Consider the following 22,386-nt stretch of genomic DNA (forward strand, 5'->3'; position numbering starts at 1 on the left):
AAAAAAACAGTGGTTTGCCAGGTAAAGCACCCTCAATGGAAGAAAAAAGACACAAATGCAGTAAAATCCGAGGTGTGCACCATTATTTGTTCTTAACTGATTTTAATTCAATATCCTGTTTCTTTAATTACTTTCATGATCTGATTTGTCTGTTTGAATTTGAATTTGTTTATAAGGGGTATTTTTTACTGCATTTGATGTCTGATGAAGCGTTGGGTACAATGTGAAAGCGCTTACCACTGCAGTTCGTTTCTATGGTTTTTACTAATGAACCTTGGATTTTATCGACTTGAGAGTGTGACTTTATTCACTTGTTGTTCAGCTACTTGGACAGAGTTCTGTCCTCACAGCACATGGTGCACACCTCGGATTTTACTGCATTTGTGTCCTTTTTCTTCCATTGAGGGTGCTTTACCTGGCAAACCACTGTTTTTTTTTGTGTATACCATTGTAGTTTCCTCATATGCAGCTTTGCACATGGTATTAGTAGGATGCAAGATGCCATGAATCCCAGAGCCTGCAGGACTTTCCTTGCAGTTAGTCTGGTGAAAGTTGCCATTTTGTTGAACTATTGAGACAGTTGCCCTTGTTTGTCTGGCGTGAGGTAGGCCATCTGAGTGGTTGTATTTAAGCTGGCACCCAGGAAAATTATCCATCTGTTGAGAAGGTATTAGTTTTGATTTCTTTTTGTTCACTGTGTATCCCAGGTAGTTTAACAGTTTTATTACAAACGCCAGATGCTGCAATAGAATGTCCTTGCTGTCTGCTTGGATCAGGCAGTCGTCCAGATATGGGTAGATTTGTATTCCTTGTTGTCTGCAGAAGGCAATTACTGATGCCAGGCATTTCGTAAACACTCTGGGCGCAGTAGATAAGCCAAAGGGCAATGCAGAGAATAGGTAATGGGTTGAACCTGCAAGAAATCTGAGGTATCTTCTGCAATCTTGTCTGATAGGGACATGCAGGTATGCCTCCTTGAGATCCAATGTTACCAGCCAAGACTCCTTGCCCAGCATGGGAAGAAGCTGCTGTAATGAGAGCATCTTGAATTTTGGCACCTGTAGATATGTGTTTAGGATGGATAGGTCTAAGATGGGTCGCCAATCTTTGACCTTCCTTGGTACCAGGAATAGTCTGGAATAAAAACCTTGACCCTGTTCTTTTGCAGGTACCTCTTGAATCGCTTTCATATCCATGAGAGCGGAAATTTGTCTTTGTGCCTCTGCCCTTTGATTTTGTGGCACGTTTGGCAAGCCTCTCATTTTTGGAAGGGTGTGAAAGTGGAACCTGTAGCCTCTGTCTATAATGTCCAGAATCCATTTGCCTTTAGTAACAATGTGCCAGTTTTTTTGAAAATAATGCCAGTTTTCTGCTCAAAGATGCTGCCATTATAGCTTTGTTTGGCAGGCATAGGGGGAAGTCATTGTGTCTGTTCTCTAAATGACTGTGATCTATCTTCTCCACCTCTTGGGGTTGGTGCTTGCCACTGTCTAGCTCTGTAAGATCCTTGAGGTTGTCCTCTACCCCTTGGGCGTCTGTATCTGCCCCTTTGAGGTCTGTCCGTGGCTGGAAAGGACCAATTTTTTGAAGGCCAGTTTCTGCTGAAGCGTGGAGGTTGTACCTGCAAGAAATCTTTCACTGTTTGCATAGATTTCGCTTTTTCCTCCATTTTCTTAGGACCTCCTCAGCTTTAACACCAAACAATACATCTTTTTGAAGTGGTGCATCTAACAACTTTGCTTTGACATGATCTGGTAAGGTTTGCTCTGAGCCAAGCATGTCTACGTATAACAGACCCCGTGACAGCAGCTCTACATGAGGCCGCTAAAGCATCAAAACCATACTGCAAGGTATGTTTACCCACTTGTTCTGCTCCATGCAACAAATCCTGCAACTCTTTCAAATCTGGTTGTTCTGTTTGTGTCATTTTGCTTTTCAGCTGAGATAACAAAAACTGTTGGTACTTTAACATATGAAATTGACAGTTTAATGCCCTCATGGTTAAAGTGGCAGATGTATACACCTTTTTCCCCCACCTTTCTAATGCTCTGGAATCTCTCTCTGAAGGTAAAGGGTTTTTAGCAGTAGAGGCCTTTATTCCCTTGGGACCCTGTGAAATTGTTTCTGGGTCAGCAGTATGGCTTTTATAAAGGAACTGGTGAGAATCAGGAACCCAGTAATACCGGTCTGGTTTAACAGGGGCTGGAGGTAAAGAATCTGGATTAAGACTGGCTTCTGCATACACATCATCCAAAATATCTAAAACTGGAGGGATAGCCAGGGGCCTATGCTGGGGGAGCAGTAGAAATTTCCTGAGCCTTTCCTTGGAATCTGAGTAATCTTGGCCTTCCCAGTGGAAGTGCTCCCTCAATGTATGCAAGGTTTCCCCAAAAGAGTAGTCCTCAGGGGGGGAGACCGAGGGAATAGACTCCTCAGCATCAGAATCTTCAAAAGGGGAATAGGCATAATCCTGGTCCTCAGAATGGTCTGAGGTAATAGAAGCCTGGTCTGAGGAAGGGTAGTCTTCCTCCAATCTGGGTCTTTTGTCAGAGGGGGGGTTGAGAACCCCTGATGAGAGTTATTAAATCCTCAGCCATTTTAAGCATCTGCTTTTTAGGCATGGGGCCTTGAGAGGAGGTCTGAGGACCCTGTTTTTTAGTTTTCATGGCAGCTTTAGATTTAGTGAAGGATTTAATAGAGAAGGTGGAAGGCCTGAAGACGCCTTCAGAAATGGCAGGCCTCACTAAATTTTCAGTTTCCCCGCCAAGAGTGGCTTCGGTATCTGCAGTGGGAATGGAGACCGAGGAGCCTGCGACCTCGGGTACTGAAGTCACCGGTAAAATAGTTTCATCGGTAGTCAGGGGCTGCGTAGGCCCCTCGCTGAGAACCGGAGAACCGGTAGTCGGCCTAAGCGTGGTCTCAGTACTCAGTGCAGACCTCGGATGTCGGTCCTTGTCTTTGCGTCGTTTGCTTAAAAGTGGTGTCGGTGTATCCGACGACATGATATAATTAATTTTTTTGCCAAAATAATGAAGGGCGAACTCCGCCAGGCGCTTAATAGTGCGCTTGTTGAACCTAGCACAAAAACGGCAGGCCGAGACGTCAAGGTCTGGCCCTAAGCAAGGTATACAGAAAGAGTGGAAATCCTTATGCGGTATTTGCTTCCCACAAGAAATGCAATTATTAACTTTGTCTGATATCGGTCGGAGGCAAGAAAAGTTTCCCCAACGGGGTACTTAGCTTTAAAGAAGACTTCGGCTGAAATACTTTCGTAAATCTCAGGAGCTGGCCGACCGGCACTTGCGAACTGCTTCTGCTTCGGGCACCGTGCAGCAAGAAAGACGGAAGAAAATGGTGTTGGCTGCCTCTTATACCCCTGCCACACTGACGTCAGGGAAGAACCGACGCCGGACCTGGACTTTGGAATTCGGCCGACAGAGGACCCGCCTGATGGCAGGATAAGCCATCTGTAATGACTGCAGCTGTATGCACGATGAACATCTGTCCTTGGTTTAACAATTTCCCAAGCCTATGATGTAATTTGCCAGAGATGACATCTCGCCATAGCTCTGAACATCTTAACTCTGGATAAAAACCCCAAATCACGGACAGCTTTTAAATGGGAACTTTGGCATTATGGTTAAGGTGCTCACCTCAAACACACAAGGCAGAGAATTTAATTCTCACTTTTGGTAAACTGGCTAGGCTTAAAATGGTGCAAAAAGGCATTTAGTCTAGTACTTAATTGTGAACCTATAAAATGTTGCTCTCTTAACCATAAAAAAATACTAGATCAACAGGTTTTTCCATTTGCGTGTATTTTCTAAAGGATATGAAGTCAAACTCAAATGCCCATTATTACTTAGTGACTTCTGTCCTCAATAAGCTGCCCGAAAACTAAATGTTCTAGGAGGAAAAGTCCAAAAATATCAGGCAAAAATTTGGACAGTCCGAAATTGCGGATAGTTGCAAGATATGCTTCCCACAGCATACTAGGACTCATACACTTGATGGCCTTTCACTGTCTCAAGAGACAATGAAGTTTACGTCACAAAATTAGTCGATGGTTGAAATGCAATACCTGCTGTGACTGTAAAGTCTAACTTTTGACCGGCAGACTCAGTTTCAATTTATACAGGTGCAGCAGACGCCTGGCTATGCAAGTACTGGAACTATAGTCTGCCGTCTGTGCTCTCGCTTCTCCTCCCACAGCTCCTTCTCGCTTGTCTGTCCACCTGACTTAATGGTCAGTCTCCAAGTAATGCGATCTGCAGCCATGGCTTCCCAGCCTGTTGGACTGATATCGCCTGCCTTCATGTCACGCTTGAAGATATTTTTGAAATGCAGAACGGGCCTTCCTGTGTGTCTGGATCCACAGACAAGCTTGCCATATAGAAGATCTTTAGAGATTCGACTGTCTTGCATATGACTGACAAGTCCAAACCAGAACAAGCGCCTTTGGGAGAGCAGGGCAAACATACTTAATATCCCTGCCTGCTCTAGAATATTACTTGGAATGTGGTCATTCCAGGTGATGCCCAGGATTCTTCTGAGGCAGTGTAGGTAAAACACATTGAGTCTGCAATCTTGGCAGAAATACAGGGTACATGTTTTACTACCATACAGCCGTGTGCTGCGCACACATGCCTGATACACCATCTTACTGTTAATGGTCATAACTGTCATTAATGTTATATTTAATACGACTTATTTTTGTCTTGTTGACCGTCTCTGTGTTAGTGCGTCAAACTGTCCAGTCTCAAATTTTCTTCTAAAAATTTGTAAAGGTCTTTACACAAGGACTTCAGTGCATCACCTGACAGCACATCTGCCTCTGAACCTATATGCTCCAGATTCTAGTCCAAGGAAGGAACTGATGTTTTACCTTAAATTCCATTATCCAGGTAAAGCATAAGACTGACTACACCACTTGGATATGCCATCCTTCAGCTGAAGTGCTAAACTAAGGATCTTACTATCAATTGGAGCTCTTCTACTTGATTTCCAGGTGGAATTAAAGAACTCATTTATTCACAGCTTCCCTGTGCCTGGCTTGGGATGCCTGTAACTACAAGACCTGCACTGCTTCTGAAGCCTTCTGTGGATCTACAAAGCTGATATTTATTTGCACTTGTTATAACCATCTCTGTGCTGTTTAACACTTATGTGCTGCATTTATTGATTTTGTTGAATTTATCAACTGTTTTTCAGCCTGCACTTGTTAAAGAAACAGCATCCATGTGTTACTGTACTGCTCTTAGGTTGTTTTAGGAGTATTTTGATATTTCCTAACCTCCTCTCTCTGACACTGCAAAAGCTGTTCTGAGTTTGCCAAAATATTTCTAGATTTTGCAAAGTTTTTCTGTTAGTCGATGTTCTTCGTTTGTGTACTTTTTTCTGCATCTGTGAACATTTCTCAGGATTTATTAACTTATTCCCAAGGATTCTTGATACCGCAGGAGTTCTGCCTTTTGTTGTAAAGGATTTGTTACTGCACTTGAGCTCAAAACAGTTTTTTTACTTTAAGAGTTTTTTCTGCAGTCTGGTGGTAGCAGAGGGCTGATCCAACCTATCTGAGTTGGGAACTGCTGGTGGAAGGCTGTGTATTTATCTGATTGACCCTATGCCTTGTATATAAGAAAACCTCTCTAATTTAAAATCCTCTATATAAAATGCTCTCCATAGTCTCCCTCTGTTCATAATTGCACGAAGAGCTGCCAGTTTGCACAGAGAGCAGCATCACTGCAGGTCATAAAGTAGAATACTAACTAGACACTCTCACTTAGCCCTTTAAGTGACTCTCCCCTACTCCTTCTCATCCTCAAAGGATCTGGTATAACTGATAGGCACTTCCCTGTCATCTGTTTCTGGTCTGGTGAATATGGGCATCCTGAGGCAGTGTAGTAACTGCCTCATGTTTACTGACACCTATTTAAATTTAGAACAAACAGTGTGTGAGAGATGCACATACACAAAAACCCAAAACACAACACCACACAATGAACAAACACCAGACCCAGATATGCAGAGATACTCATCTGTAATCTACTCAAACCTCCAAGACCTCCTTAAAGCATCTATCAGTGGCCCTGCTCACACTCATAAAAGACAGTACCTCACACAAGTCTGAAAATCATAGTAGCCTCACTTCCATGCCAATAAGGCAACACATCACACAGCCAAACCTTCTAGTTATTGGAAATTCCATTGTAAGACATAGTGATGTCCCCCTTACCAGACTAAACAAGGAGAAGACCACAGTGAGCTGTCTGTCTGGAGCCAAGTTCCACCAGATTGCACATGTACTTAGGTCTTTAAACCACAAGTACCAATATGACACATAGTCCATGTGGGTGTAAATAACCTAAGTCGTAACTCACTGGACAATATGAACAGATATATGACAGAGCTCTCTGAATGTGTGTCCTTGACAGGTATGACTCTAGCTTTGAGTAACATCCTACCTTCCCCAATGATGATACCACAATACCAGCAAAAAATGAAATGACTGACTTCAACAATTGGCTTAATTTCTGGTTTCACAACAAGGGATCCAATATCGGTCATTCTGAGGAGACATGATCAACAGGCCATGATACTTTACCAGAGATGGATTGCACTTGTCACCACTTGGCTTCTGGATAAAGGCAAAAATTTTATCTATCCCCGTAGTGCCTTTTTTTAGACGGTGCCAAGTTATTAAACCCTGCAACATAACAAAAATCATTCACAACTACCTAAAGGTACTGCTACTCAACTCTAGGAAGGAAGGTAAACAAAACGTACTCCCTGGAAGCCCTCCTCACCTTGGAGACAGGCATATGTACAGTCGTGGAAACATGGCTCCGAACCATGGAAAGCACCCCAGCTACCAAAAGCTACAATGCCTTTCATACATTCCGATCCCCCTCAGTTCAGGATAAAACAAAGGAAGGAGGTGCCTCAATGTTCATAAAGGACAAGTACACTTGTAGACTGGTCTAACATGACTTGCTTGAGCTGCTCCATGCCTAACTAGGTCATACGTGCGAACCCCCTATCATATCCTTGCTAGCTACAGATTTCCTAATGAGAGTCAGGAAAACCACACCTTCTACCGAAACCTACTGGAATCTCTTAACATTCAGCCTAACACCATACTTATGGGTGACTCCAACTACCCCCTCCTTAAACTGGGAGACTTATACGACTCATAATTCACTTGCTCAGAGGCTTTTGGACTTCATCAATGCAAACACCCTTGAGCAACTAGTTGGCTGCTCAACTAGATGTACAAATATCATAGACCTAGTACTTACGAACATAGGGGATGCTGCTCCCTCCCATGCATTAACGCTTCCCTGATAAGATCTGACCACAAATGATCTCCTTTAGTATTAAAACTAACCTAGAACTCCCATCAAACTCCAGACCTGTTAAAAACTTTGCTAAGGCCGGTTACCTCAAACTAAGTGACAGCTTATTAAACTTCCAAGCTCCTCTGAACCCAGACGACAGTAAGGCCTACTCTGAGATGTACACAAAAGCACTGTACAAAAACATTCATAGCTGCATAGAGGAGGCAGTACATGTCAGAGTCAAACCTATGATTACTGGCAAAAATAAACCACCTTGGTGGACCCTAGCATAAATACGCTACTCAACAAAAGGAAAAAATACTCTCCAAAGCCAAGAAGGAACAGACAAAACAGTGCAAAAAGGCAATCGTCAGTCCAAACAAACAAATTAGAGAGTTGGTCAAATTTGCCAAAGCAAACTATGAGGCAAATATAGCATCCCTGACAAAAGAGAACCATAAGGCTTTTTTAAATTATGTTTGTAACCTCAGGGGAACACTCAAAGTGCAGAGTTAATCATACACTCCAACACTGACACCCAACCTGAAACTATAGCAAATTTGCTGGCCAACAGGTTCAGTTCAAACCCCCCCCCCCCATCACCTCCTACCACACCCAAAGAAATACCTGCAACCATCCCCCTATCAGTCATTAAGAGAGAACAGGTACTTTCTGCTCCTGCTAAAGCCAAACACACAGTCTCCATGGGTCCCGACAACATTCCAGGATGTTTCTTAAACAGCTTAAAAAAAAAAGTTATGTACTCACCATAACGTTTCATCTGAGTAGTTAAGACTTCATTTGTCATCAACCTGTGGGATGTCTGATCTGGACCAGATCAGAGACGGCAGCTTCACCAGCATCTGATCCGAGCTCCACGCTCCTCCCCTTACCCATAATACCCCTCAATCTCCTTCCTTCCCTCAGACCGAGTTTGCTATACCCCTCACATGAACCCGATCCAATAATCTTCATTAACAAAGAGGAACAGGAGAGTCGCAAAGGCACTTTCTCTGCCTGCTAATTTAGAAAACATAATGAGAAGGTCAGGGGGAAGGAGGAAAAGAATGTTGATGACAAATGAAGTCTAACTACTCAGATGGAACGTTATGGTGAGTACATAACTTCTTTATCTGAAGTAGTTGACTTAATTTGATCATCAACCTGTGGGACAGAGTCCCCAGCTACCAAAACCTTGGGTTGAACTCCTGGAAGGATATTTTGGAGCACCGTGGAGCCAAAGGATGCTCTCCCCCTGGAAGCCATGTCCAATTTATAATGAGAAATGAAGGTATGAGATGAGGACCAAGTAGCCGCCGAAAAATATCATCCAAAGACGCTCTAGACCAAAAGGCAGCTGACGTAGCCATGGACCTGGTAGAATGGGCATTTATCATACCCGGAAGGGACATAACTGTCTTTGTAAACCTGAATGATGCAAAGGGAAATCCATCTGGCAATGGTTACCTTAGAAACCGGTTTGCCCAGAAAGGGTGCAGCAAATGGCACGAACAACTGATCAGACTTGCAAAAGGCTTTAGTCCTGTGTAAGTAGAAACGTAGCAGTTTATGCACGTCCAATATAATTTGTATTCACCCCTGTTCTGAAAATTTGGAAAAAAAACAGGTAAATTGATTGATTGACTATTTGTTTCAGAGGCCACTTTAGGCAGAAAAGAGGGATTAGTACGAAGAGAAACCCTAGCTTTATGACAGATCATATATAGAGGTTTGACAGATAATACCTGGAGTTCTGACACTCCTAGCCGAGGTAATAGCCACTAGAAAAGCAGTCTTCCAAGATAAAAAATTCAAATCCACAGAAACAACAGGCTCAAAGGGTGGAGCAACCAAAGCTTGTAAAACTAGAAGAAGGTCCTAAGGAGGGTTAGGATCTTTAAACGGGGGTCTTAAAGGAAAGGTACCTTTAATAAAGGTTTGGCAAAGTCTGGAGGAAGCCATGTTCTCACCTACATGGAAATTGGAAATGGCAGCCAGTTGAACTTCTACTGTAGATGAGCTGGCACCCTGCTGGAAAATGTATACCAAGAACTCAAGGACTGGTAGAACAGGAGCTATGAAAGGATCCAAATCGCTCTGAGAAGCCCAGATAGAAAAATGCTTCCATTTGCTATGGTACATTCTGCTGGTAGACAAATTATGAGCCGCCACCAGAATAGTCTTGACTGGAGAAAACAGACCAGGAGTCCTAGCAATCAAGGGAACTGGAGCAGTGAGCTTCAGACTGCCCAGGTCTGGATGAGGGACCCGCGAGGGCTGCGAAATAAGATCTGGTATCGGATCCAAGATCCAAGGAGGAACTATCAGATGAGACCAAAGAAAGGGAAACCAGACTTGGCAAGGCCAGAATGGGGCAATGAGGATGGATGACTGTTCCCCAACCAGCGAGCCTTCTAGAGAAATTGTCATGAGAGGTAAAGGGGGATAAGCATAAAGAAGACCAGCAGGCCAAGCATGGACCAAGCGTCCCTGGGGGATTTCCCCCTATGGGGGGGATCTGAGCGAAGAACTCACTGCACTTCGCGTTGGAAGGAGATGCAAAGAGATCGCAGCAAGGCTGACCCCACTCGAGGAAGAACTGCTCTGCTACAGAGGGATTCAGAGACCACTCGTAAGGCATTAGGATAGTTTTGCTCAGTGTCCGCCAGAATACTGGATCAACCTAGAATGTGCTTTGCTGCAGAAAAACAGTTGGTGGAGATCACCCATTCCAACACTCTCATGGCCTCATGACAAAAAGAATAAGATCTGGTTTCCCCATTTGTTGATGTACCAGACCACCAACATGTTGTCAGTCTGAATTGTAATAGCTCCCAGAGGAAAGGAAGGCATGAAGGGCCTGCAATGCTAATAAAGGCCACTCATCTCTAGAATGTTGATATGCAATTTGGTCTCAATCAGGGACCACGTGCCTTGGACTGTCCTGCCCAAGCAATGCCCCATCACCCTAGTTGGGAGGCATCTGTGGTGAACGCAGCTTAGGGATGGGCTGCTATAAAAGTTCATCCCTCGATTAGATCAGAGGAGTGTATCCACTCAAAGTTCAAAGGAGGAACTGCCTGCAAGTGCTGCTTATGTGAACAGCATGAGTCAGTGGTAGATCTAATAATGACCATTGAATGACTAGTGTCCACTGTAGTACCCACATATGCAGACGAGCACAGGGGAGAAGAGTAACAGTAGCTGCCATGAAACCTAGGGCTGGTAATACCGACTCAGATGGAGGAAGACGAGATTGAAGAATCACTGACACATGAAGTCGTAAGTTTCGAATTCTCTCTGGAGTTGGAAAGACCTTGGACTGTAACATATCTATTCTCGCTCCTATGTAGTCTAAGATCTGAACAGGGTCTAGAGAAAACTTGGATATGTTGATTGTAATCCCCAGCAAGTCTGACCATTTCAGGAAATAGTCCCTGGCCTGACACAGTAGACGCCTGGTGGGAGCGGCAAGGAGCCAATCATCCAGGTATGGGTAGACCTGTATCCCCTGAAGCCTCAGGTGAGACCCTACTACTGCTATGACCTTGGTGAACACCTTGGGGGCTGTGGTGAGACTGATGGGTAGGGCTCAGAATTTATAGTGGTTGGCCCCTAGCCGAAAGCAGAGGAACCTCCTGGAGTGTCTGTGTACCTTTATATGGTAGTATGCGTCCTGGAGATCTATTGAGCACATCCAGTCGTTCTCATGCAGGTAAGGCAGCATGGACTGCAGAGTGACCATCTGGAACTTCTCTTTGGCAACTGACAGGTTCAGGTTGGAAAGGTCCAGAATAGGGCTTAGGTCCCCCGTCTTTTTAGGCATTAAAAAGAACCTGGCATAGATGCCTGATATGGACTGATCTTGGGGGATGGGCTGGACGACTCTTTTTCGGAGCAGCTTTTCTATTTCGAGTGCTGCTACCTCCCTTTGCTCGGGTGGAAAGTCTGAGAGGTGTTTTGGGGGGATGGGAGGAGCCAAAAGGGGATGGTATAACCTCTGGATATTATTTAAAGCACCCAATGGTCTAATGACATGGACTCCCATGTGGTCAGGTGCATCAAAAGGCGACCCCAACTGCCTCCAGAGCAGTCGGGCAACCCCTCAGGGCTGCTGTGTGGGTCTGTCTGAGAACGGTTCTCAAGACCAGAAATTTCTTGGACCCCGCCTCTGGGCCAAAGTCTGTCTTGTCCCCCTCTGCCTCTAGGGGAAGATGAGTCCCGAGTGTCCCGGGAATACTGAGACTTCCGGAACCACATCTTCTTCCATCCTCGCTGATTCCTGGAAAACTATCTTTGGGGATTAGCAAAGCGGATCCCGACGGCAGACAGTGCCTTCCCGTCCTTTTCACTCTGGACCAATGTCTCATGAACCGTCTTCCCAAATAAGGAAGAGCCATCGTAAGGGGCATTTGCAAAAGATGCCTTAAAGGGTTCCATGAACTGACATAGTCAGAGCCAGGCGTGTTGCCTCATGGCAATGCCAGACCAAGCCGCCCTTGCCACTCCTTCAGTGGCATGCGAAAGGAAGCATATGGACACATTTGAAACCACTTTGACAGTGGTCATTCGCATGGAGAATATGCATTTATCCTCCGGTGACATGGACTCCGGGGGCGACTCTGACTTCCTTGACCACATCTCGCTGCAGTTGAGTTACGTGGGACAAATAATTCAGCACCCTTATAGAAAAGGTAGCTGAAGCATAAATTCGCTCTTCCAGATGATCCATCGTCCTGGACTCTCGGTCGGGGGGATGGACTGCAAAACTTTCCTGGGCTAGTTCTTTCTTGGTGGCAGCCGCTACCACCATAGCATCCACTGGGGACCCTTTGTTCCAACTAGGTCTGTCAACAGGAAGGCTCAGGATTTTGTCGGGGCACTTGGGGATTGGCTCCACAGTGTCCGGCTTCTTCCATGCCTGGGTTGTGGTAAGGTCCACCAAGGGATCCACGGGGGGGAATGCTGAAGGCCTCAAGAAATACCGACTCGTCCGAGGAAGGCTTGGGGGCAGACCAACCCCCCTGCTGGTGCAGGTTTTCCATGATGTCTCCAAAGGAGACATCGTTGGGGTGATCTGAGGGATCCTTCCCCTTCCTCCAAATCGGTATCCTCAGCGAAGGACTCTGGAGGGGAGTCCAGGTGCCTCCTTTTGCACGTTCATTTGCAAGGAATCTCTTCGGTGTGACTCTCTGCAGAGGGCTTGCAAACTACCTGCGGTTCCTCAAGGGAAACAGTCTGGAGCACGGGCTGCCCCTGCATGGGCAAAATGGCTGAAGAGGCACCCAGAGGCCAGGGAGTCGGGGCGGAATCCAAGGAGATGGTCAGGGGCCTCGTTTCACTGGAGAGAACTCTCATTACGTCAAAAGCAGAGGGGGAGCGAGCCTCCCGGGAAACTAATAAGGAGACTGCTCTCCCCGGAAAAGACATGGGGAATGGAGCAGAGCCCGACGGAGCAGAGATGCTGAGGTGAGGTCCCTGATCCAACAATGTCAGCGCCAAAGGAGAAAGACCCAAACCCTTGGATTTGACGACCAGGCCTCGGCTCCGAACTAGTTTGATCCGACGCACTCAAGGTAACGTCTTGTGTCAAGGTACTCTGTACTAGCTGCGCCGACCCCCTGACTCTGGGACCTCTCTGATCCAAAAACTTTGATACCGGGGATCAGACCATAGAAGGAGATATCAGGACAAAAAAGGGAAGCAAGCTCCCCTCCTCCAGAAGCAGAGGAGGCTGGCAAGACCCCCATCTGAATCTGGGTGCGAATAAATATTTGCATCTTTTTTCCATGTCCGCCTCTCTCAAACTTCTGGTGGAACGCGACAAGGCCACTGACGCCAACCAGGAGGCTCCATGCGTGGAAGCCCTAGAAGAAGGTCCGAGCTCCTCCGGTGAGAATCTGGGTGAGCAAAGCCGAAGAGAAACTGGTCTGGAAACTACCTGTTTTGGAGGGGGACTCACCGGATCCATTTAGTCCAGGGATCTTCCCTCCTTTGTCTCTCGCTCTCTCTCTTTATCTTCTCTTTTCTAGGCTCCCTGTCCTCAGGCCTGTGTACCGGAGATAGAGTCCTAGCTTGGGAGGGAGTGGAAGAGGCAATGGCTGAAGAAGCGGTCAGAGCTGTGACTAATAGAAGTGGAGGCAGCCGCCTCCGTGGTAGGAAGAAGTCCTTTAAGGATCAATTTCGCCTTGCAATCCTTCAGGGCCCTGGGGTTGCATCCCACACAAATACAGCAGTCCATGGAAAGATGGGCTGCCCCCAAATACACCACACACATTGTGGCCATCAACTGGGGACAACTTATGGTCACACACTGTGCACTTTCTGAAGATCAGTTTTGTTTGCTGATTTGTCAAGCCAACAAAATAAAGATATGAGGCACAAAGCCTTAACCTGCCCAACCTCAACACTCACACACAACTCACTAGAAAGGAAGGGGAAAGTACAGTTTTGTACCTACCATAAATGTAGATGTTCGAGTGCTAATACAGCTGCAGTCCTTGCATATGGGTTCTCCTGCCGTCAGGCGGGTCCTCGGTCGGCCGAATTCCAAAGTCTTGGTCCGGCGTCGGTTGTTGTCGCCTTCTTCCCTGACGTCAGTGCGACAGGGGTATATAAGACACGGCCGACGCCATTTTCTTCAGTCTTTCTTGCCCCAGATGTCAGGTGCCCCCAGAAGGAAGGCAATACATAATTTATATATCTATGTATAGTCATGCAATGCAATATAATCAAAATTCAGTAGTTGCAAGCAAATACACCATAGAAGGATAACCCAAACAGGTTGTTTGTGGAGGAGTTAGCCACTAGGCCTGTACCAAGAGGGGAAGGAGGGAGGGAAACCTGGACTGCAGCTGTATTAGCACTCTAACATCTACATTTATGGTAGGTACAAAACTGTACTATGTTCATCGTGCATACAGCTGCAGTCCTTACATATGGGTAGAATCCCAAAGCTACGCACAGGGTGGTAGGCACTAGGTGGAATTAGGAGGAGCCAGAATGCCCTGCAATACAGCAGTGGCAAAGCCTGCTCTTGTTTTGGAGTATAAAGGTAGGTGGTAGTGTTTAGTGAAGGTATGCACCGAACTCCAAGTGGCAGCCTCCAAAATATCTTTGGTAGGAACTCCTCTGAGGAAGGCTGCAGAGGTAGCTGTGGCCCTTGTGGAGTGGGATCTGATGCCTGCAGGTACAGATTTACCATGAAAGGAGTAACAAAAACGTATGCAGTGGCCTATCCATTTTGAAATTGTCTGTTTGGAAATTGGCTTCTCTTGAGCTCCTACAGCATAGGACACAAAGAGTTGTTCTGATTTCCTGAAAGGCTTTGTTCTGTCCAAATAGTAACGCAGCTGTCTATGGATGTCTAAGGAATGTAGCAGCCTTTCCCCTTTGTTTTGAGGATTGGGTTAAAAGGTAGGTAAGTGTATGGCCTGATTTAAAGCTACCCTGGATACTACCTTAGGCATAAATGACGGGTTGGTTCGTAGGGAAACCCTGTCCTGATCGAAGATGAGAAAGGGCTGCACAGCCATGACAGCTTGTAATTCCGAGACCCTATGAGCTGAGGTAATAGCCAGAAGGAAAGCTGTTTTCCAGGACAAATATTGCAAATCTGTTGAGGCAGCTGGTTCAAAAGGAGGCAATGTTAATTTTTCTAGAATGTAATTAAGATCCCAGGCTGGGATTTGTTGTTTCCTTGGAGGTCTTATATTCTTAGCCCCTCTGAGGAACTGTCTTAAGAGTGGGTGAGAGAATAAGGGTGGATCAGTGTTGTATTCTGCAGAAATGGCTGAGGCATGGATTTTGATGGAGGAGAATGAAAGTCCACTGTTCAGCAGCTCAGTTAGATACTGTAATATCCGAGGCAAATTCAGTTTTCTAGGATCCTGGTCCTTTTTCTCATTCCAAGCGCAAAACCGTTTCCATTTTGCGGAGTAAGCTTTTCTAGTAGATGGCCTTCTGGCCTCCAAAATGACATCCTGCACCTCCTTGGAGAGGAGGGTCTGTTGTGGTGTTAAGGAATTTTCCATGCAGCCAGATTGAGTGTTTTCAGCTGACTGTGAAGAGTTTTGTAGCTGTGCTGAGTCAGAAGAAGAGGCATTAGAGGTAGGGTCCAGGGAGGAGAATGTGTTAGGCTCCTCAGGAGTGGGTACCAGTGTTGTCTTGGCCAGTCTGGAGCAATCAATATCATCTTCGGTCTGTCTGCTCTTGCTTTCAAGAGCACCTTGGGCAGAAGAGGCAGAGGTGGGAAGGCGTAAACTGTCCGTGCTGTCCAACTGAATGAAAGGGCGTCCACTCTCCAGGCCTTTGGATGAAAGGTCCTTGAACAAAACTTTTCCAATTGATGATTCCTGTGGGAGGCGAAGAGATCTATGTCTGGCCTCCCCCACGCTTGGATTATCTCTGTAAACACTTGAGGATGTAACTTCCATTCGTGTGGATCTGTCACATTTCTGCTTAGATTGTCTGCCAGCGTGTTTTCCAAGCCTGGCAAGTACTGTGCTTGAAGTTCGATTTGCCATTCCAGAGCCAAGTTCCAAAGTGTCATGGCTAGTCTGCACAGGGGGTATGAATGTGTTCCTCCTTGTTTGTTTATGTACCACATTACTGTGGTGTTCTGTTCTTATCAATAATTGTCCTGGGTGCAGGAGGTCCTTGAAAGCTGTAATTGCATTTATCACTGCTAGCATTTCTTTTTGATTGATGTGAAGGTGCCTTTCCTTTTGGGACCATTTGCCCTGAATGCACCTGTCTGTCATGTGCACCCCCCCAGGCGTAATCTGAGGCGTCTGTTGTGATGACTTGATTTGCTTGAGGCTTGTAGAATGGGAGACCTGTGTTTGTTTGACATGCTTGGGCCCACCATAGAAATTCCATTTGCAAACATGGAATTATTGGTATTATTGTTTCCAAACTGTGGCCGTGTTGAGACCATAGGTTTTTTAGGTACCATTGAAGTTTCCTCATATGCAACTTTGCACATGGGATTAAAAGAATGCAAGATGCCATGAAGCCCAGAGCCTGCAGGATTTTCCTTGCAGTAAGTCTGGTACAATTTGCTAGTGTTTTGAAGTACTGAGTTAGTTGCCCCTGTTTTTCTGGCGTAAGATGGGCCATCTGGGTGTTTGTGTCCAAGCTGGCACCCAGGAAAGTTATTTTCTGAGATGGTGTTAGCCCGGATTTCTCTTTGTTGATTGTGTATCCCAGAGAATTTAGTAACCGTGTTGCATAAGCCAGATGTTCCAGAAGTATGTGCTTGCTGTCCGCTTGGATCAGGCAGTCGTCCAAATAAGGGTAAATTTGTATCCCTTGAAGTCTGCAGTAGGCAATTACTGATGCCAGGCATTTCGTGAATACTCTGGGCGCAGTAGATAAGCCAAAGGGCAATGCAGAGAATTGATAGTGGATTGGACCTGCAAGAAATCGGAGGTATCTTCTGCAGCTTTGTCTGATTGGGACATGCAGGTATGCCTCCTTGAGGTCCAATGTTAACAGCCAAAACTCCTTGCCCAGCATGGGAAGAAGCTGCTGTAATGTGAGCATCTTGAATTTTGGTACGAGTAAGAATGTGTTTAGGATGGATAAGTCCAAAATGGGTCTCCAGTCGGTTCCTTTCCTTGGTACCAGAAACAGCCTGGAATAAAAACCTTGACCTTGTTCGTGAGTAGGTACCTCTTGAATAGCTTTCATGTCTATGAGCTTTGAAATTTGTAGCTGTGCCTCTGCCCTTTGATTGTGTGGCAGGTTTGGCATGCCTCTCATTTTTGGGAGAGTGTGAAAATGAAATCTGTAACCTCTGTTTATAACGTCCAGGATCCATTGTCTGTTGTGACAATATGCCAATTTCTTGTAAATAATGCCAGCTTTCCTCCCAAGGGTGCTGCCAGCTGAGACCTGCTTGGCATGGAAAGGAGGAAGTCATTGGGTTTGTTTCCTGTATTGTTGTGCACTGTCTTCACTCCTCTTGGTGCTGGAGTTTGCCATTGCCCGCCTCTATATGATCCTTGTGATTGCCCTCTGCCCCTTGTGCGCCTGTATCTACCTCTTTGGGGCTTGTCCGTGGCTGGAAAGGACCAGTTTTTAGAAGGCAATTTTCTGCTAAAACGTGGTGACCTGTAGAAAAGCTTTGACAGTTTGCATAGATTTGGCTTTTTCTTCCATTTTCCGTAGTATCTCCTCAGCATTAGTACCAAATAGCACATCCTTTTGTAAAGGAGCATCTAGTAGTTTAGCTTTCACATGATCAGGCAAGATTTGTTCCCCAAGCCATGCATGTCTACGAATGACTGATCCTGTAACAGCAGCTCTACTTGAGGCCTCTAGGGCATCATAGCCACATTGTAAGGTGTGTTTACCCACTTGTTCTGCACTATGCATCATATCCTGCAACTCCTTCAAATCTGGTTGTTCAGGTTAAGACATTTTATTTCTTAATTGTGATAACAGAAACTGCTGATATTTAAACATATGAAACTGACAATTTAAGGCCCTCATGGCTAGGGTGGCCGAGGTATATACCTTTTTTCCCCACCTTTCTAAGGATCTTGACTCTCTTTCAGAAGGTAGTGGATTCTTAGCAGTAGAGGCTTTCATTCCCTTGGGGCCTTGAGAAATGGTTTCAGGGTCAGCATTATGGCTTTTGTAAAGAAATTGGTGAGAGTTAGGAACTCTGTAGTACCTATCAGGCTTGACTGGGGCAGGAGGCAGGGAATCCGGATTAAGGCAAGCCTCCGAATAAACATCATCAAGTACGTCCAAGACAGGAGGAATCGCCAGAGGTCTGTGTTGAGGTAACAAAAGAAATTCCCCAAGTCTTTTCTTGGAATCAGAAAAGTCTTGGCCTTCCCAATGGAAGTGTTCCCTCAAGGTGTGCAAGGTTTCCCCAAAAGAAAAATCCTCAGGAGGAGATACAGAAGGAATGGACTGCTCTGCATCAGAATCTTCAAAAGGGGAGTAAGAGTGTTCCTCTACCTCAGAATGTTCTGAAAAAATGGAGTCCTGATCAGAAGAGGGAGAATCTTCCTCCACTCTGGGTCTCTTGTCTGGAGGGGGTTGGGAACCCCTGATAAGAGTAATTAAATCCTCAGCCATTTTAAGCATCTGCTTTTTAGGCATGGGGCCTGGGGATGGGCCCTGTGCAACAGGCCTCTTGGGATGCCTGGCTGATTTGGACTTAGTAAAGGCCTTAACAGAAAAGGAAGATGAGGGTCTAAAGACACCATGGGTGGAAGTGGACCTGTCCACATCAGGAGGCTCAACGCTCACAGTGGCTTCGTGGTTGCAGTCTGGGTATGGGCCGAGGTACCTGCGGTCTCGGTTACAGAAGACACCACTAAAGAAGTGTCGTCGGTAGTCAGGGACTGCATGGGCGTCTCTCTGAGAACCGGACCACGTGTAGCCGTTTTGGCATGGTGTCGGTGGGGACCGCAGGCCTCGCGTGTCGGTCCTTGTGTTTTTTGGACAAAAGGGTAGTCTGAGTCTCCGACGACATTTTATAATCAAAGGCTTTACCAAAAACGTGTTGGGCGAACTCCGCCCGATGCTTAATAGTGAGTTTATTGAAAGTAGCGCAAAAGCGACAGCCCGAGACGTCGTGGTCTGGGCCTAAACAAGGTATGCAAAGGGAATGGAAATCCTTATGCGGTATTTGCTTCCTACAAGAAATACAATTGTTAACTTTTTCTGACATCGGTCTGAGGCAAGAAAAGTTTCCCCAACGGGGTTACTTAGCTTTAATGAAGACTTCGGTTTCCAATTTTTCATAAATTCAGGAGCTGGCCGACCGGCACTTGCGAACTGCTTCTGCTTCGGGCACCGCGCGGCAAAAAAGACTGGAGATAGCGTCGGCCGTGTCTTATATACCCCTGTTGCACTGACGTCAGGGAAGAAGGCGACAACAACCGACGCCGGACCAAGACTTTGGAATTCGGCCGACCGAGGACCCGCCTGACGGCAGGAGAACCCATACGTAAGGACTGCAGCTGTATGCACGATGAACATCGAAGAGAAGGCCTACTCTAACTGCTACAACAAAAACTTTTTTTTTTTTTTTTCTAAACAGAAATGTGACTCAAAACAAAGGGGAGGTAAGCAAAGTGAAAAAGGGAACCTGCCTGAACTAACAGCAACACTAGCACCCAAAAATAGCTGAAAAATCACATACCATGCCTGGAACTCTAAGACCACGCTGTTTGGCAAACCCGCAGCAAAAGAGAACTGAGGGAAGGAAGGAGATGGCAGGGTATTATGGGTAAGGGGAGGAGCTTGGAGCTCAGATCAGATGCTGGTGAAGCTGCTGTCAAGAAATCCGGTCCGGATCAGACATCCAACAGGTTGATGATCAAATGAAGTCAACTACTTCAGATCAGAATCTACCAGGGCCACTAGAAAAGTACAGTTGTGTACCTACCATAAATGTAGATGTTCGAGAGTATTCACTGTTGCAGTCATTACACTTGGGTTATCCTGCTGGCAGGCTACCCGTAGTCGGCCTGAATTCCAAAGTCCTGGTCCGGCGTCGGTTGCTGTCGCCTCTTCCTTGAAGTCAGTGTGCCAGGGGTATAAAAGATGCAGCCGACGCCATTTTCTTCAGTTTTTCTTGCCCCAGATGTCAAGTGCCCCCAAAAGGGTAGGCTAAAAATTCTACCCATAAAAAAGCATGCACTAACAAACATTACCTTCATCTACAAGCAAATACACCACATAGGTTGTATAGAATGGAGAAGTACCGATAAGTCCCAACAATGAAAGGGGGATGGTGGGAGGGTAACCTGGACTGCAACAGTGAATACACTCTAACATCTACATTTATGGTAGGTACACAACTGTACTATGTTCATCATTTCACTGTTGCAGTCATTACACTTGGGTTGAATCCCAAAGCTGAGGTTGGGTGGCTGGGCCTAAATAGAATTAGGAGTGGCTATGAGGCCCTGCAGAACTGCAGTGGCAAAGCCTGCTCTGGATTTAGAGTAAAGAGGTAAGTGGTAGTGCTTTGTAAAAGTGTAAACTGAAGTCCAAGTTGCAGCCTCCAAAATGTCCTTGGCTGGTACTCCTCTGAGGAAGGCTGCTGAAGTGGCTGCTGCTCTGGCTGAATGAGGCCTAATGCCCTTAGGCACTGATTTGCCATGTTTTGAATAGCAGAAATGAATGCAATGGCCTATCCATTTTGAAATAGTCTGCTTTGAAATAGCTTTTCCTTGCGATCCTGCAGCATATGCCACTAAGAGTTGCTCAGTTTTTCTAAAAGCTTTAGTTTTATCCAAGTAAAAGTGTAGCTGTCTGTGTATGTCCAAAGAATGCAAAAGTCTCTCCCCCTTATTCTGTGGGTTAGGATAAAAGGTAGCCAAATGAATGGTTTGGTTAAGAGCCACACTGGACACTACCTTAGGCATAAATGTTGGGTTTGTCATTAGAGAAACCCTGTCCGGATGGAAAATAATAAAAGGTTCCACAGCCATTAGTGCCTGTAACACTGAGACTCTTCTTGCTAGGAGCAGAGCTGTTTTCCATAAGTATTTTATCTCAGCTGTATTGGCTAGCTCAAAAGGAGGCACTGTGAGCTTTTCCAAGACAAAATTGAGGTTCCATGCAGGTACTGGAGCTCTCCTTGGAGGTCTTATGGTTTTGGCCCCTCTGAGATACTGCCTTAGCAGTGGATGTGAAAAAATAGCTGGGCCAGTCTTGTAATGAGCTGAAATGGCAGAGACATGGATCTTAATTGATGAGAAGGATAGGCCTTTGTCCAGCATCTCAGTTAGGTAATGTAAAATCTGAGGAATATTTGGTACAAGCACGTCCATTCCTTGTGCCTGGTTCCAAGCACAGAATCTCTTCCATTATTCTGCATAAGATTTTCTAGTGCTGGGCCTCCTGGCCTCCAAAATAACATCCATAACTGCCTTAGAGAGAGGTGTGTTCTGAATGGTTACATTACCCGCCATGCAGCCACATTTAGGGTTCTGAGTTGGCTGTGCAGGATCTGATTGTTTTGTTGGGTCAGCAAATGAGGAATTTGAGGTAATGTCCACGCTGGGCCTTGAGACAAGCTCTTTAGTATTGGGTACCAGTGCTGGCGTGGCCAGTGTGGGGCAATCAGTATCATTTTTGGCTTCTCTTGTCTGACCTTTAGGAGTACCTTGGGGAGGAGAGACAGTGGAGGAAAGGCATATACTGTAAGGGTTTTCCAGCTGAATGATAGGGCATCCACTTTCCATGCTTGTTTGTGATAAGTCCTTGTGCAGAATCTCTGTAGCTGGCAGTTGTAAGGGGAGGCAAATATATCCATGTCTGGGCATCCCCATTTCTCTGTTATGCTGAAGATTTGTGGATCTAGTTTCCACTCGTGAGGATCCATGAGGTTTCTGCTTAGTTCGTCTGCCAGAGTATTTGTCTTTCCTGGCAGGAATTGTGCTTGCAGGTGTACTTGATAAGTCAATGCTGTGTTCCCAAGTCATGGCTTGTCTGCAGAGGGGGTAGGAATGTGTGTCTTCTTGCTTGTTTATGCATCACATGACTGTAGTATTGTCAGTCTTTATCAGCAGTTGTCCTGGATGAAGTAGATCCTTGAAGGCTGTCAGGGCATTCTGTACAGCTAGCATCTCTTTCTGATTGATATGAAGATGCATTTGGCTTGCAGGCCATGTGCCCTGAATACATTTTCCTGCCATGTGGGGCCCCCAAGCATAATCTGATGCATCTGTTGTTAGTGTCTGCCTGGCTGTGGGTAAAGTGAATGGCTGTCCCTTGTTGTGGTGACAGGCCTGTGCCCACCATCGAAACTCCTGTTGCAGGCAGGGCATGAGGGTAATTGTTTCCAGGCTGTGACAATGTTGAGTCCAAACACTTTTTAGATACCATTGTAGTTTCCTCATATGCAGTCTTGCATATGGAATTAGCAGAATGCAGGATGCCATGAAGCCCAAAACCTGCAGAATTTTTCTTGCAGATAACTGGGTCTTTGCTGCCATCATTTTGAAGTAAGAAGTCAGCTGTCTTTGTTTGTCTGGTGTGAGATAAGCCATCTGGGCAGTTGTATTTAAGTTTG

At 45.8% G+C, this 22,386-nt stretch overlaps 1 protein-coding gene across 18 annotated transcripts in view; it reads right to left on the minus strand.

Moving 5' to 3' along the window:
- PTPRF (protein tyrosine phosphatase receptor type F) overlaps nt 1-22,386 on the minus strand; it is a 3,404,399-nt gene that overhangs the window by 2,984,325 nt on the left and 397,688 nt on the right. The window lies entirely within an intron of this gene.

The sequence above is a fragment of the Protopterus annectens genome, chromosome 10.part0, assembly GCF_019279795.1.
Source record: "Protopterus annectens isolate FY-2018-M chromosome 10.part0, PAN1.0, whole genome shotgun sequence".
NCBI classification, from domain to species: Eukaryota; Metazoa; Chordata; order Ceratodontiformes; family Protopteridae; genus Protopterus; species Protopterus annectens.